General features: G+C 40.9%; 1 pseudogene; it reads right to left on the reverse strand.

The window, feature by feature from the left end:
• Nucleotides 1–9,414: 9,414 nt before the first annotated feature.
• Nucleotides 9,415–12,554, reverse strand: LOC103215765 (putative coiled-coil-helix-coiled-coil-helix domain-containing protein CHCHD2P9, mitochondrial; annotated as a pseudogene).
• Nucleotides 12,555–15,214: the final 2,660 nt, after the last annotated feature.

A 15,214-nucleotide genomic window follows, 5' to 3' on the forward strand; every position in this document is an offset into this window, starting at 1 on the left:
CCTGACCTTCACTTCCTCATGTGCTCACTCCCCTCTTCGTGCAATATAAGAGGCCATGGCCCATGGTTATGGCCAGTCCTGTGTATGTGCAGTTACCCTTAACTCTCTTGCCCCAGTCTTTCTTGGTTTTATTCTCTTGATAGAAACCCAAATCTGCTTGAATCCAGTTCCTGACCTGCACCTGTATGGCAGAGGTTGTTTGAGAAAACCACATGGCTGGGATGATTGGTCTCATTTTCAGTTTATAACCATTAAGTTCAAGTGAGCCCTTCATGCTGCCTGGCTATCCTTCTGCATTTCTTAGTCCATCCATTCTCCTAAATGACTGTTTCACAGCTTCTACTCTCTTTTCAGTATTTATTTATTTTTTTGAGCCAGGCTGGAGTTCAGTAGCGCGATCTTGGCTCACTGCAATCTCTGTTTCTTGGGCACAAGCGACCCTCCCACCTCAGCCTCCTAAGTAGCTGGTACTATAGGCTTGCACCACCACGCCCAGCTAATTTTTGTGTGTGTGTGTGTGTTTTGTTTTTTTTTTTTTAAGAGATGAGGTTTCACCATGTTGTCCAGGCTGGTCTCTACCTCCTGAGATCAAGTGATCCTCCCACCTCAGCCTCCCCAAGTGCTGGGATTACAGGCTGAGCCACCATGCCTGGCCTTCTACTCTCTTTTCAAGCCTCCAACAACTCCTCCCGTCTCACTAAGTGCTGATGACTTTGCTTTTTGTTACTGAGTAAAGAGAACTTCTGTACAGCCTCACAGGCATGTCTGCCCTCCTTTCTGCATTATAATCTGTATGCTCTACTTTTCTTTCTGAGTGACTGGCCCTAGTTCCTATATAAGAAAATTCTTTTGTACCCTGGATGTTAACTGCCTTCTCGTGAATGAGGGCGTTCTCTCTCTTCTGTATTTCAAGATTTTCATTCTGTACTGAATTATCAGCATACTAATGAATACACTATAATATTGTCCATAAAATAAATAAAACCCCTTACCTTGCACCCTATTTCTCTCCAGCCACTACCTTATTTCTCTGCTTTGCTTTACAGCAAAACTCCTAAAAACATTGTCCCTAAGGGATGTTTCCAATTTCTTTTCTCCCATATTCTCTCTTTTTTTACATGCAAAACCCAAAATTAATTTTTTAACTTAATTTAAAAAATTGATATATAATAGATGCATGTATTTTGGGGGTACATATGATAATTTGATTAATATTATGTGTGAAGATCAAAGCAGGGAAATTGGGATATCTATCACTAAGTATTTGTCTTTTCTGTATGCCAGAAATATTGAAAAGATTCTCTTCTGGCTATTTGAAACATACAGTAGGTTAATGTTAACTATAGCTAACCTACTGGTCTATTGAACACCAGGTCTTATTTTTTTCTATCTAACTGTGTATTATACCTTGATATGGTTTGTCTCTGTTTCCCCATTAAAATCTCATCTCGAATTGTAATCCTCACGTGTTGAGGGAGGGACCTGTAATTCCCACAAGTGGAGGGAGGGAGGTGATTGGATCAACAGGGGCAGTTTCCCCCATGGTGTTCTCATGATAGTGAGCGAGTTCTCACAAGATCTGATGGTTTTGTAAGTGTTTGGAAGTTCCTCCTTTGTTCTTCTCTTTCCTGCCACCTTGTGAAGAAAGTGACTGCTCCTTCTTCCAACATGATTGTAAGTTTCCTGAGGCCTCCCCAGCCATGTGGAAGTGTGAGTCAATTAAACCTCTTTTCTTTATAAATTACCCAGTCTCAGGCTTTTTAGCAGTGTGGAAAAAAAAAAAAAAAAAAAAACCTAATACATACCCCTTAACCAACCTCTATTCAGACCCCCACCTCTACTCTTACTGAACTCTGGTTACCACCAATCTACTCACTATCTTTGTGAAATCCACTTGTTTTTTTTTTTGTTTAGTTCCCACATATGAGTGAGAATATGCAATATTTGTCTTTTTGTGCTTGACCTATTTACTTAATATCATGGCCCTAGTTCCATCCATATTCCTGCAACTGACAGGATTTCATTATTTTTTAATGACTGAATAATATTCCGTTATGTACATACACCACATTTCTTTATCCATTCATCCATTGATGGCCACTTAGGTCGATTCCATATTTTGGATATGGTAAATATTGTTGCAGTAAACATGGCAGTGCAGATAGCTCTTCAGTATATTGATTCCCTTTGTTTTGGATATATACCCAGTAGTGGAATTGCTGAATCATATGGTAGTTCTGTTTTTAGTTTTCTGAGGAGCTTCCATACTGTTCTCCATAGTGGTTGTACTAATTTACATTCTCATCAACAGTGTACAAGGATTCCCCTTTCTCCAAATTCTCACCAGCATCTGTTATTCCCTGTTTTTAGATAAAAGTCATTTTAACTGTGGTGAGATGATAGCTCATTGTGCTTTTGATTTGCATTTTTCTCATGATCAGTGATGTTTAACATTCATTTATATACCTGTTAGCAGTTGTATGTCTTCTTTTGAGAAATGTATATTCGGATCTCTTTTGTCCATTTTTAAACTGGATTATTTGTGTTTTTACATAGAGTTGTTGGAGGTCCTTGTATATTCTTGTTATTAGTCCCTTGTCAGGTGGATAGGTTGTGGTATTTTCTCCTATTCTGTGGGTTGTCTGTTCACTTTGTTGGTTGTTTCCTTTGCTGTGCAGAAGCTTTTTAGTTTGATATATTCCATTTGTCAATTTTTGCCTTTGTTGCCTATGCTTTTGAGGTCTTACACAAAAAAATTTTTGCCCAGACCAGTGTCCTGGAGTGTTTCCTCAATGTTTTCTTCTAGTAGATTCATAGTTTCAGGATTTAGATTTAAGTCTTTAATCCATTTTTATTTGATTTTTGTTTATGGTAAGAGATAGGGGTCTAGTTTCATCCTTCTGCATATGGTTACCCAGTTTCCCAGCATCATTTATTGAAAAGACTGTCCCTTTCTCCAACGAATGTTCTTGGTTCCTTTGTTGAAAATAAGTTGGCTGTAAGTACATGGATTTGTATCTGGGTTCTCTATTCCGTTCCATTCGACTGTTTGTCTGTTTTATGCCAGTACCTTACTGATTTGGTTACTATAGCTTCGTACTATATTTTGAAATCAGGTATTATGCTATCTTCAGCTTTGTTCTTTTTGCTCAGGATTGCATTGGCTATTTGGGGTCTTTTGTGGTTCCATGTGAATTTTAGGATTTTGTTTCCTATTTCTGTGAAGAATTTTTTTTTTTTTTTTTTTGTGGAGAGTGTTATTGGTATTTTGATAGGAATTGTATTGAATGTATAAATTGCTTTGAGTAGTATTGTCTTTTTTTTTTTTTTTTGAGACAGAGTCTCACTTTGTTGCCCAAGCTGGAGTGCAGTGGTGTGATCTGAGCTCACTGCAACTTCTGCCTCCTGGGTTCAAGTGATTCTCCTGCCTCAGCCTCCTGAGTAGCAGGGGCTAGAGGTGCCCGCTGCCACACCTGGCTAATTTTTTGTATTTTAGTAGAGACTGGATTGCACCCTGTTGCCTAGGCTGGTCTTGAACTCCTGAGCAGGCAGTCCACCTGCCTCAGCCTCCCAAAGTACTGGGATTACAGGCATGAGCAACTGCTCCTGGCCAGTAGTACTGTGTTTTTAACAATACCAATTCTTCCAGTCCATGAGCATGGACTATCTTTCCATATTTTGGTGTCCTCTTCAATTTTTTTTCATCAGTGTTTTATAGTTTTCCTTGTATAGATCTTTTACTTCTTTGGTTAAATTGGTTCCTATGTATTTTATATTCTTTGTAGCTATTGTAAATGGGGAAAAATTGTAAATCAAAAAATGCATTTTGATTTCTTTTTCATATTGTTTGCTGTTGATGTATATAAATGCTACTGATATTTGTATGTTGATTTTGTATCCTGGAACTTTACTGAATTTGTCAGTTCAAAGAATTTTTTGGTATAGTTTTTAGGATTTTCCAAATATAAGATCACATTGTCTGCCAGCAAGTCTAACTTGACTTCTTCCTTTCTAGTTCGGATGCCCTTTATTTTTTTCTCTCACCTAATTGCTCTGGCCAGGACTTCCAGAATTATACTGAATAAAAGTGGTGAAAGTGGGGATCTTTGTCTGGCTCCAGATCTTAGAGAAAGGATTTTCAATTTTTCCCCATCAAGTATGATGTTGGCTTTGGGTTTGTCTAATATATGGCTTGTATTATTTTGAGGTATGGAATACACCCAGTTTGTTGAGCATTTTTATCATAAAGGGATGTTAAATTTTATTGAATGCTTTCTCAGCATCTATTGAAATTATATGGCTTTTGTTCTTGGTTCTGTAAATGCAATGTATCACATTAATGTATCATGTAAATCAATAAATATTTATTAATGTATCACATAAGTCAATAAATATTTAATATTTCTTGATTTATGTATGTTGAACCATCCTTGCATTTCTGGGATGAATCCCACTTGAACATGGTGAATGATCTTTTTAATCTGTTGTTGAATTCAGTTTGCTAGTATTTTGTTGAGGATTTTTGCATCTACATTCATCAATTATATTAGCTTCTCATTTTCTTTTTTTGTTGTGTCTGGTTTGATATCAGGGTAATGCTGGCCTCATAGAAAGAATTTGGAAGTACTTCCTCCTTTTCATTGTTTTGAAGAGTTTGAGTAGAGTTGGTATTAGTTCTTCTTTAAATGTTTGGTAGAATTCAGCAGTGAAGCCACCTGGAGTTTTCTTTGATGGGAGACTTTATTACAGCTTAGAGCTCTTTACTTGTTATGGGCTTGTTGATGTTTTCTTTTCTTCATGGTTCAATCTTGGCAGGTTCTATGTGTCCAATTTATCCATTTCTTCTAGGTTTTCCAATTTGTTGTTGTATAGTTGTTCATGGTCTCTAATGTTTCTTTGTATTTCTGTGGTCTCAGTTATATCTCCTTTTGTTGTTTCTGATTTTATGTATTTGGGTCTTCTCTCTTTTTTCCTTAGTCTAGCTAAAGGTTTGTCAATTTTATCTTTTCAAAAAACTACTTGTTTTGTTGATATTCTCTCTCTATATATATTTTTACCTCAACTTCATTTATTTCTGCTCTGATCCTTATTGTTTCCTCCCTTCTAATTTTGGATTAAGTGTGTTCTTGCTTTTCTAGTTCATTGGGGCACATTGTTAGATTTTTTATTTGAAGTCTGTCTACTCTTTCTTTCTTTCTTGGTTTTGTTTTTGAGACAGAGTCTTGTTCTGTCACCCAGGTTGGAGTGCAGTGGTGCAATTATGGCTCTCTGCAGCCTCAACTTCCCAGGCTCAAGCTATCCTCCCACCTCAGCCTCCCGAGTAGCTGGGACTACAGGTATGTGCCACTACAACAGCTAATTTTAAAAATTTTTGTAGAGATGAGGTCTCACTGTGTTGTCCAGACTGCTATCGAACTCTTGGCCTCAAGCAGACTTCCCACTTCGGCCTCCCAAAGTGCCGGGATTACAGGCATGAGTCACTGTGCCTGGCCTGTCTTTCTGCTTTTTTGGTGAAGGTGTTTATTGCGAAAATCTTCCCTCTTAGCACTGCTTTTTCTGTGTTCAATAGATTTTGGTATGTTGTATTTCCCTGTTCATTTATCCAAGAAATTTAAAATTTTTCTTCCTAATTTCTTCATTGACCCTTCGGTCACTCAGGAGCATGTTGCACAGTTTCCATGCGTTTGTGAAGTTTCTGATGTTTCTTTTCATCTTGATTTCTAGTTTTATTCCATTGTAGCTAGAAAAGATACTTAGTATGATTTCCATTGTTTTTTGTTTTTTTTTTTTTTGAGACAGGGTCTTGCTTTGTTGCCCAGGCTGGAGTGCAGTAGCACAATGATGGCTCACTGCAGCCTTGACCTCCTGGGCTTACATGATCCTCCCCCCTCAACAACCTGAGTAGCTAGGACTACAGGTACATGCCACCATGCCCAGCTAATTTTAAAATTTTTTGTAGAGATGGAGTTTCACTTTGTTGCCAGGCTTGTCTCAAACTCCTGGCCTCAAGTGATCCTCCTGCCTCAGTCTCCCAAAATGCTGGGATTACAGATGTAAACCACCATGCCTGGCCCGATTTCTACTTTTTAAAATTTACTCAGGCTGGGCACAGTGGCCACGCCTATAATCCTAGCACAGAGGCCAAGGCGTGTGGATCACTTGAGGTCAGGAGTTCGAGACCAGCCTGGCCAACATGGTGAAACCCTGTCTCTTCTAAAAATACAAAAATTAGCTGGGTATGGTGCAGGAACCTGTAATCCCAGCTACTCAGGAGGCTGAGGCAGGAGAATTGCTTGAACCTGGGAGATGGAGGCTGCAGTGAGCTGACATCAGGCTACTGCACTCTGGCCTGGGTGACACAGCGAGACTCTGTCTCAAAAAAAAAAAAAGTTATTGAGACTTGTTTTGTGGCCTAAGGTGTGCTCTATTATGGAGAATGTTTCACGTGCTGATGAAAATAATGTGTGTTATGCAGCATTTGGGCAAATGTTTCGTAGATGTTACTTAGGTCTATTAAGTATAGTGTGCAGTTTAATTGTGATGTTACTCTATTGATTTTTTTGTCTGTATGATTTGTCCATTACTGAGACGGTTCCCTACTATTATTGTATTGCACTCCATCTCTCCCTTCAGACCTATTAATGCTTGCTTTTTAAACTTGGGACCATCCTGTGTTGCATGCATATTTATAATTATTATATACACCTGCGGAATTGATCCCTTTATCATTATATAGTGACCCCTTTTGTGTCTTTCTACAGTCTTATTTTGTATTCTATTTGATCTAAGTATAATGATTCCTGCCCTCTTTTGGTTTCCAGTTTCGTGAAGCATCTTCTTCTATCCCTTCACTTTTAGTCTATGCGTGTCTTCAGAGGTGAGGTGGGTTTCTTATAGTAGCATGTAGTTGGGTCTTATTTCTTTATCTACTCAGTCACTCTCTCCCTTTTAATTGGAGAATTGAGTCCATTTACATTCTATTTTATTATTGATAAGAAAGGATTTACCACTGCCATTTTGTTGCTTGTTTTCTGGTTACTTTGTAACTTTTGTCTTCCTTTCTTCCTTTCTTATTGTCTTCTTTTGTGGCTACGTGATCTTCTTTGGTAGTATGTTTTAATTCATTGTTTTTTACTTGCAGTGAATCGATTTTTTTTTTTTTTTTTTGCATTGTGGTTCCCATGAGGAAACCAAAAAATATATATCTTATAGATATAACAAGTTATTTTAAGCAGATGACAACTAAACTTTGATCACAAAGAAGAGAAGACAAATAGAAAAAAGGAAAAAAAAAGACCAGTTCTACACTTTAACTCTATCCCCCCATTTTGACTTTTAGTTGTCTGAATTTACATATGTTTATATTACTTACCTCTTGACAGGTTGCTATAGCTATTATTGTTCATGACAAATCGATCATGCCTGTTGTGGTAAACTGAGCACCAGAGAGACCGATACAGGGAATATAGGAGGATGTTTATTTAAGGTACGCACCAGCTCAGTGGATTCACATCCAAAAAGCTGACCATTGAACAAAAACAGAGTTTAGCTTATGTAGGTTAGCATACATAAGCAAAATAAAGGCAGTAAGTTTTACAGTGACAAGTCACGTAATCTGTAGCATAACTGCTGACCTTGGCAATAACCTGTGGCCTTGTATGGCTAGTGGCCTAGCAACTGCATCGAAAGAAAAACAGGAACTTTGCAAATCCTACTAAATACAAGCATTGGCAAACATAGTCATAACTAATAGTACAATACAGGAGAGACAGTAAAGGAATTTGTTTTTCTTCTTTTAACCTTGCTTGGGGGTGTCTGGAGTTCATTTCTTAAGGCTAGGTCACCACGACCTGTCTATAGCCTTGCCTGCAGTAGAGAAAAACTTGTGTTTCTCACTTCACCTTTAAGTGCTGAATTTATTCACTTTTCTTGGAGCGAATAAATGCAGTACTTATTTTCATTATTATTTTTAAATTTCTGTCTCATGCCTATTGGGCTCCATACTAAAATTGTGAGTGGATTGTGTGCCACAGTTACAGTATTAAAGCATTCTGGGTTTTTCTATGTATTTAATTTTACTAGTGGGTTTTATACTTCCATTTTTCTCACATTAGCAATTTTTTTTCAGACTGAAGAAGTAACTTGAGCATTTCTTGTAAGATGGGTCTGGCGGTAGTGAATTCTTTTGGGGCTTTTTTTCTTTTGAGACAGGCTCTCCCTTTCTTGCCCAGGTTGGAGTGCAGTGGTGCAATGTTGACTCACTGCAGCCTCAACCTCCTGGGCTCAAGTGACCCTCCCACCTCAGTCTCTCTAGTAGCTGAGACTACAGGCATGCACCACCACACCAGGCTAATTTTGTTTATTATTTGTATTTTATTTTGTTTTATTTTATTTTATTTTATTTTATTTTATTTTATAGAGATGAGGTCTCACTATGTTGCCCGGGCTGGTCTCCAACTCCTGGACTCAAGTGATCCTCCTACCTTGGCCTCCCAAAGTGTTGGGATTATAGGTGTGAGCCACTGTGCCTAGCCTGGCATGTTAGAATCATATAGGGAGCAATGACAAATATAATGTTTAGAGCCTGGGCAACATAGTGAGACCCCTGTCTTTACAAAAAACTAAAAAAATAGCTGGGTATGGTGGCTGATGTCTGTTGTCCCAGCTACTTGGGAGGCTGACATGGAAGGATGGTTTGAGCTTGGAGGTGGAGGCTGCAGTAAGCAGTGACTGCCACTCCAGAGTGGATGACAGAGAGAGACCCTGTCTAAAAAAAAAAAGAAAGAAATGTTGTGTAACTTTCTTTGATTCGTATTTGCATGAAAGTATGCTTTTTATTTATTTATTTATTTTGAGAGTCTCACTCTGTCACTCACGCTGGAGTGCAGTGCACTACTGGGCTCAAGTGATCCTCCAACATCAGCCTCCTAAGTAGGTGGGACCACAGGCTCATGCCACCACACCCAGCTAATTTTTTGTATTTGTTGTAGAGATGGGGTTTCACCACGTTGCTCAGGCTGGTTTCAAACTCATGGGCTCAAGAGATGCTCAGTTTTGAACTCCCAAAGTGCTAGGATTGCAGATGTGAGCCAGCATGCCTATATTAATTTTGTTTTGGGTAGGAGGGTTGAGAAAATCACTTTATTCTAATTAACTCTCAAACAATAAAATTATAGCAGCTGGTTTAAGGAAACCACAGAAATATTTGTCCAGCCAAAATTCTATACCATCTCGGTGAAATTCTATACAGTGAGAACACCCTCTTCCATTGTAATTCTGAAGCAGGAAAGATATGAATGACAGAGGAGAATTTTAACTGATGGTTTTATACTTTATACCTTTATTGTCAATTATATTTTATGCTAAATTAACTTGGTCATAAGAGCCATTTTCATTTCTTCAGTTTGGACTTGATTAGGCTATTCCATTTGCAAATGTACACTGTTTCAACACCTCACTGAAACCTCACAGAGTTTTATGTCATCCTGGTTCTGGGCATGCTCCAAAAATTGTTTGATCTCAGAAGCAAGGCCGCTGCTGCTGTGCTGGCTGGGTTCCCTGAAGTTCTTGGTAAGTGAGACCAGGCCTTGGAGGCTCAGCATTATTTCTTCCACTAAAACCCCCAGCGTGTGCCCAACGGTAGAGCCCGCAGCAATGCCAGCTGCAGTGGTTGCCATTTGGGCCATCAGAGCTAGCCACCAAGGTGCAGCAGCAGGAACGCCAGTTGTAGAGGGTGGGGCTGCTGCTGGGGGCTGAGCTGTGGTGCTGGGCTGGGTGCAGTTCTCATCTCAGATGCCCGGCTGGCTGGAGGGGCCGTGCAAGTGTTGATGCGGCTTCCATGCAGCATTATGGCTGCACAGAGGCTCAGCCTGTGAAAGCCTGCAAAGAGCCCAACACCATAAATGTGTTATGAATATGTGTTTCAAAATTGTATAAGATTTCTAAAAAGTTGATATATCTTGGTACATGTAGTGAATTGCTTTAATCTGATGTTTTGGCCGGGCGCGGTGGCTCAAGCCTGTAATCCCAGCACTTTGGGAGGCCGAGACGGGCGGATCACGAGGTCAGGAGATCGAGACCATCCTGGCTAACACGGTGAAACCCCGTCTCTACTAAAAATACAAAAAAACTAGCCGGGCGAGGTGGCGGGCGCCTGTAGTCCCAGCTACTCGGGAGGCTGAGGCAGGAGAATGGCGTAAATCCGAGAGGCGGAGCTTGCAGTGAGCTGAGATCCGGCCACTGCAGTCCAGCCCGGGCTACAGAGCAAGACTCCGTCTCAAAAAAAAAAAAAAAAAAAAAAAATCTGATGTTTTCTGCATAGAGCTTTTAGCTCTGTGCAAATCCTGGAGTGTTACGTCTTCAAGGATATTCATGGAAAGGACCAGGAATTGTACTCTTGAATAGAGGTTTCTGATAGCTTTGTAGATCATATCATTAGACTATGTAAAAGCTTACAGAACACTAATAAAAAACTGGTGTGTTCATGAAGATCACTAATTGTGTTAGTCCATTGCACTGCTATAAAGAATACCTGAAAGAAAGTGTAATTTTTAAAGAAAAGAGGTTTAATTGGCTCAAGGGTTCTGCAGGCTGTACAGGAAGCATGGCTGGAGAGGCCTCAAGAAACTTTCAATCATGGCAGAGGGGAAGCAGGCACATCTTACATGGCCAGAGCAGGAGAAAGAGAGAGAGAGGAGGTGCTACACACTTTTAAACAACCAGATCTCATGAGAACTCACTCACTCTCGTGAGGATAACACCAAAGGGGAAATCTGTCCCCACAACCCAATCACCTCCCACCAGGCCCACCTCCAACACTGGGATTACAACTTGACATGCGATTTGGGTGGGGACACAGATTCAAACCATATCACTAACTCAACATCAAGCAGAACAAGAATTAATTACATGGGACTGAACTGATGGAGAAGTGAAATGATTTTTATATTTTTTTGTTTGAAACATTGCTGATTCTTTTCATGTTTTGTTTTGTGGAGTCAAGAAAACTTTATTTCTTTTGAGCTACTTGTAAGTCACAGAAATTGGGTAAAATATACCTTTATTTATTTTTTAAACAGAGTTTTGCTCTTGTTGCCCAGGCTGGAGTACAATGGTGTGATCTCGGCTCACTGCAACCTCTGCCTCCCGGGTTCAAGTGATTCTTCTGCCTCAGCCTCCCAAGTAGCTGGCAGCTGGCATTACAGGTGCCTGCCACCACACCCAGCTAATTTTTGTATTTTTAGCAGGGGGGTTTCACCATGTTGGCCAGGCTGGTCTCAAACTCCTGACCTCAAGTGATCCACCCTCCTTGGCTTCCCAAAGTGCTGGGATTACAGGCATGAGCCACTGCACCCAGCCTAAAATACACTTTTGTGAGTAAATTGAGACATTTACCTTTCTCTCTACCTGATTTCTCCAGAATTCAGAAACTATTTGTGTGTTTTCTTACATTATGGCAATATAGTTATTTGCACAAGCTCAGTAAGAATCCATTTTTTTTTTTTTAACAGGACACAATTGGAGACGCTGTTTTTTTTTAAACCACCATTTGACTGGAATGACGTATTTTCTGATATGACCAGATTGCTTTAAATAACTGAAGTTGACTTATAAAGCCGATAGACATGGGGAATGACCAGCCTGGTACCTTGTCTACACAGTTCCCTTACAAGGTTCCTGACCTTGTGGTAAGAAAAGAATATCAGTTTCTGGCCAGGTATGGTGGCTCACACCTGTAATCCCAGCACTTTGGGAGGCTGAGGCAGGAGGATCACGAGGTCAGCAGTTCAAGACCAGCCTGGCCAAGATGGTGAAACCCTGTCTCTCCTAAAAATACAAAAAAATTAGCCAAGCATGGTGGCAGGAGCCTGTAATCCCAGCTACTCTGGAGGCCGAGGCAGAGAATTGCTTGATCCCAGGAGGCAGAGGTTGCAGTGAGCTGAGATTGCACCACTGCAGTCCTGCCTGGGTGACAGAGCGAGACTCCGACTTAGAAAAAAAAAAGGATATCGGTTTCTGACAGGCACAGGGACCTCAAGATATTTTGAGACCTAGAAAAGAGAGAAATTTATATAGTTTGTACAGGTATGACGGGTACAGTCTGATGGTGAATCCTAGGCTTGGTCACTGCACTCCAGGCTGGGTGATGGAGTGAGATTCTGTCTCAAAAAAATGAAAAAATTAGCTCGGGGTGATGGCGCACAACTATAGTCCTTTTTAATCAGTGTTCTCACACACACACTTTTGGACGCTTGGCTGATTATCTCTTTAGGATGAGCCTGTGGAAGGGCGCTCACTGGGTCACCGGATGTACTCACAATGTGCTCCTTACTTTTCTGGCTGTGAGTCCCTTCCCTTAAAGTTCTCATTACCCCAGGCCCCCCAGGGTGATCTTTTGAGAAAAAGGCCTGTTCCTGTCTTATCCTGTGTAAAACTTGCAAGGCTTCCCATTGCCTGCAGGGAAAGGTCCAAACTTCATCCTGGCCCAGCCTCTTGCCAGCCTTGGTGCCGCCCACTGGCTGGAGCACCACATCTCCACCTGGCGTTGAGTTCATCTGAAAAATGGGGACAGATTACACCATTCCCTTCACATTGCCAAGTGGCTAAAGAAGTGAGGAATTTAAGCATTTAGCACAGAGTCCGCCTCTCTGTAAGTTCTTTCACAGCCTTCAGAGCTGAGATCCCCGAACAGAGATTTGCCCATGTATTTATTAACAGCAAACCAGTCATTAGTATTGTTTCTATAGATGTTAAATTAACTAAAAGTATCCCTTATGGGAAATGAAGGGATGGGCCGAATTAAAGGAATAGGTTAGGCTAGTTAACTGCAGCAGGAACACACTCATAAAGACACAGATCGTTCATGCTTTTGTTTGTAGCTTAAGAATGCCTTTAAGCTGTCTTCCGCCCTGGGTGGGCCAGGTGTTTCTTGCCCTTATTCCCGTAAACCCACAACCTTCCACCCCCTAGCGTGGGCGTTAGGGCCACTATTAACATGTTACAGCACTGCAGAGATTTTGTTTATGGCCAGTTTTGGGGCCAGTTTATGGCCAGATTTTCGGGGGCTTGCTCCCAACCCCCCATTTTGAGTCCTTAATCTGTATTATCAGTAAATAACGTTCTTTTCAAATGATTGACGTAACTCCTGCAAGCTCTGCCTACATCTGCCCACTGGCAATTGACACTTTGTCCAAGCCCCACACAGGAGCACTTACAGTGGAGTGTACTAAGAAAGGGTATCTCTTAGTCTTGGGCCGCAGAAGGGAAATCGATATTTTAGTTCCGATAGGAAGGATGGGGAGGAGTTGGCCAGGACAAAAGTTGGGGCCCAAGTTAGGCAAGCTGAAGGAAGAGCCCAGGGCAGCTCCTGCATGGGTCCAGTTCCCTAGGTGGTATGAAGCTTAGTAAGCAAGGGGCTAAGGAAGCCACTGGGGCAGAGCCACATGAGCAGGATTGGCAGAGGGAGAGGTGAGGATGGCAAAGCAGGCAGGAAAGGGTGGAGGGCGCTGCGGGTTAGGCAAGGAGTTCAGACAGTCGAGGAATGATGGAAAGCCAATGGGGGCAGCTTTGCTTTGGGATCCAACAATGACTGTTGGTACCCAGCTCTGCCATTTACTAGGTGAGGGACCAAAGACAAGTTATGTTCTCTGAGCCAATTTCCTTATCTGTAAAATGAGAATAATAATTGTACCTTCTTTGGTGGTGAGGACTCAGTGCAATGATGTATTTGTAAAGGGCTCTGCATGTCCTCTGAACTCAGCAAATGTTAGCCATATATAAATAAATGCAGATTCTGGATCCAGCCCCCAAAGTAAGGAAAGACTGGTCCTCAGGTGCCCTTGCTGGAAAAAGCGGGATGGAAAAAGTGGGATTCTTTTATTTTTTGTAGAGTCTCGCTCTGTCATCTACGATGTAGTGAGTGGCGCGATCTCAGCTGACTGCAACCTCCACCTCCCGGGTTCAAGCAATTCTCCTGCCTCAGCCTCCCGAGTAGCTGGAGCTACAGGTGCACACCACCACACCCAGCTAACTTCTTTTGTATTTTAGAAGAGATGGAGTTTCACTGTGTTGCCCAGGCTGGTCTCGAACTACTGAACTCAGGCAATCCGCCCTCCTCAGCCTCCCAAAGTGCTAGGATTACAGGCATGAGCCACCGTGCCTGGTCATGATTCTTGATAAAGTGGCTTTGTAGGATTCTTGTCTAAAACTCGGCTCACCAGGCCGAGACAAGGCATAGTTGAAAGGAGGATGCAAAGGAGCCTGACTCCACTTTAGGAGAGATGCTTGTCAGCTGTTCTATCCTTAGCATCCAGAAGTAAGTGGCACACAGTGGGACTTCAGTCAATCATTGGTAAATTGGTAAATGAATGAACCATTCTGAGAAATTTTCTTAAAAAAAAAAAAAAAAAGGCCCTAATTGAATGAGAGAGATACATTTTCCTCCCTTAGCTTTCTAATTCCTGGAGTTAATAAATAGAAACATATATTTTCCCTAGAAAATAATACATTTGTTAAAACAGATTCAGCCTACTTTCATTTTCTATGTCAGCAAATGGTGAGGAAATAATGTTTTTAGTGTTCTAGATGATGTACTTTTCTAACATGTTTTTTATTTGTATGAAATAAAAACAGGATTATTTGGAAACAAATAGCTATCCAAAGTCACATAAAATACGTCTCTCATATTTTGCTTATCAGTTTCTGGTGGCAGGTGTCAATCTAAGCAGTACATTAGAATCACTTGGGGGCTTTTAAAAATCCCAATGCCAGGACCACACTCAGGGCAATTAATTCAGAATCTCTGAAGCTGGGACCTAGGCACCTTCACTTTTCTTTTTCTTTTTTTGGTATTAATTTTATTCTATTTTCTGTATAACTTTAAGTACATAAAGTTTTATTTCCACAGGCCTCAGGAAATGGGTAGAAATCACAGGACAATCTCTTTTCCCACCAAAAAAGTTGCATATTTTGGTAAGTGTTTGTCCTAGAGGGAAAAAACTGAAATTTACATTAGCAGTGCTGTGCAAGATTCTTACATAAATCAAGACCTAAAAGCAGCTTGCAGTGGAGGTTTTGGTCCCCTGTTCAGGTGCTTGGACAGAAGCCATAAGCTGGTGAGCATGACAAGGAAAAGGAGGCAGTGAAGACAGGTGACAGGCACCTAGCAGGGAAGGAGGATTCAGCTGTGCCAGACTCCTTGGAATGGTGTGTTGTT

This window comes from Chlorocebus sabaeus, chromosome 9 (assembly GCF_047675955.1).
Source record: "Chlorocebus sabaeus isolate Y175 chromosome 9, mChlSab1.0.hap1, whole genome shotgun sequence".
In the NCBI taxonomy this organism is placed as follows: domain Eukaryota; kingdom Metazoa; phylum Chordata; class Mammalia; order Primates; family Cercopithecidae; genus Chlorocebus; species Chlorocebus sabaeus.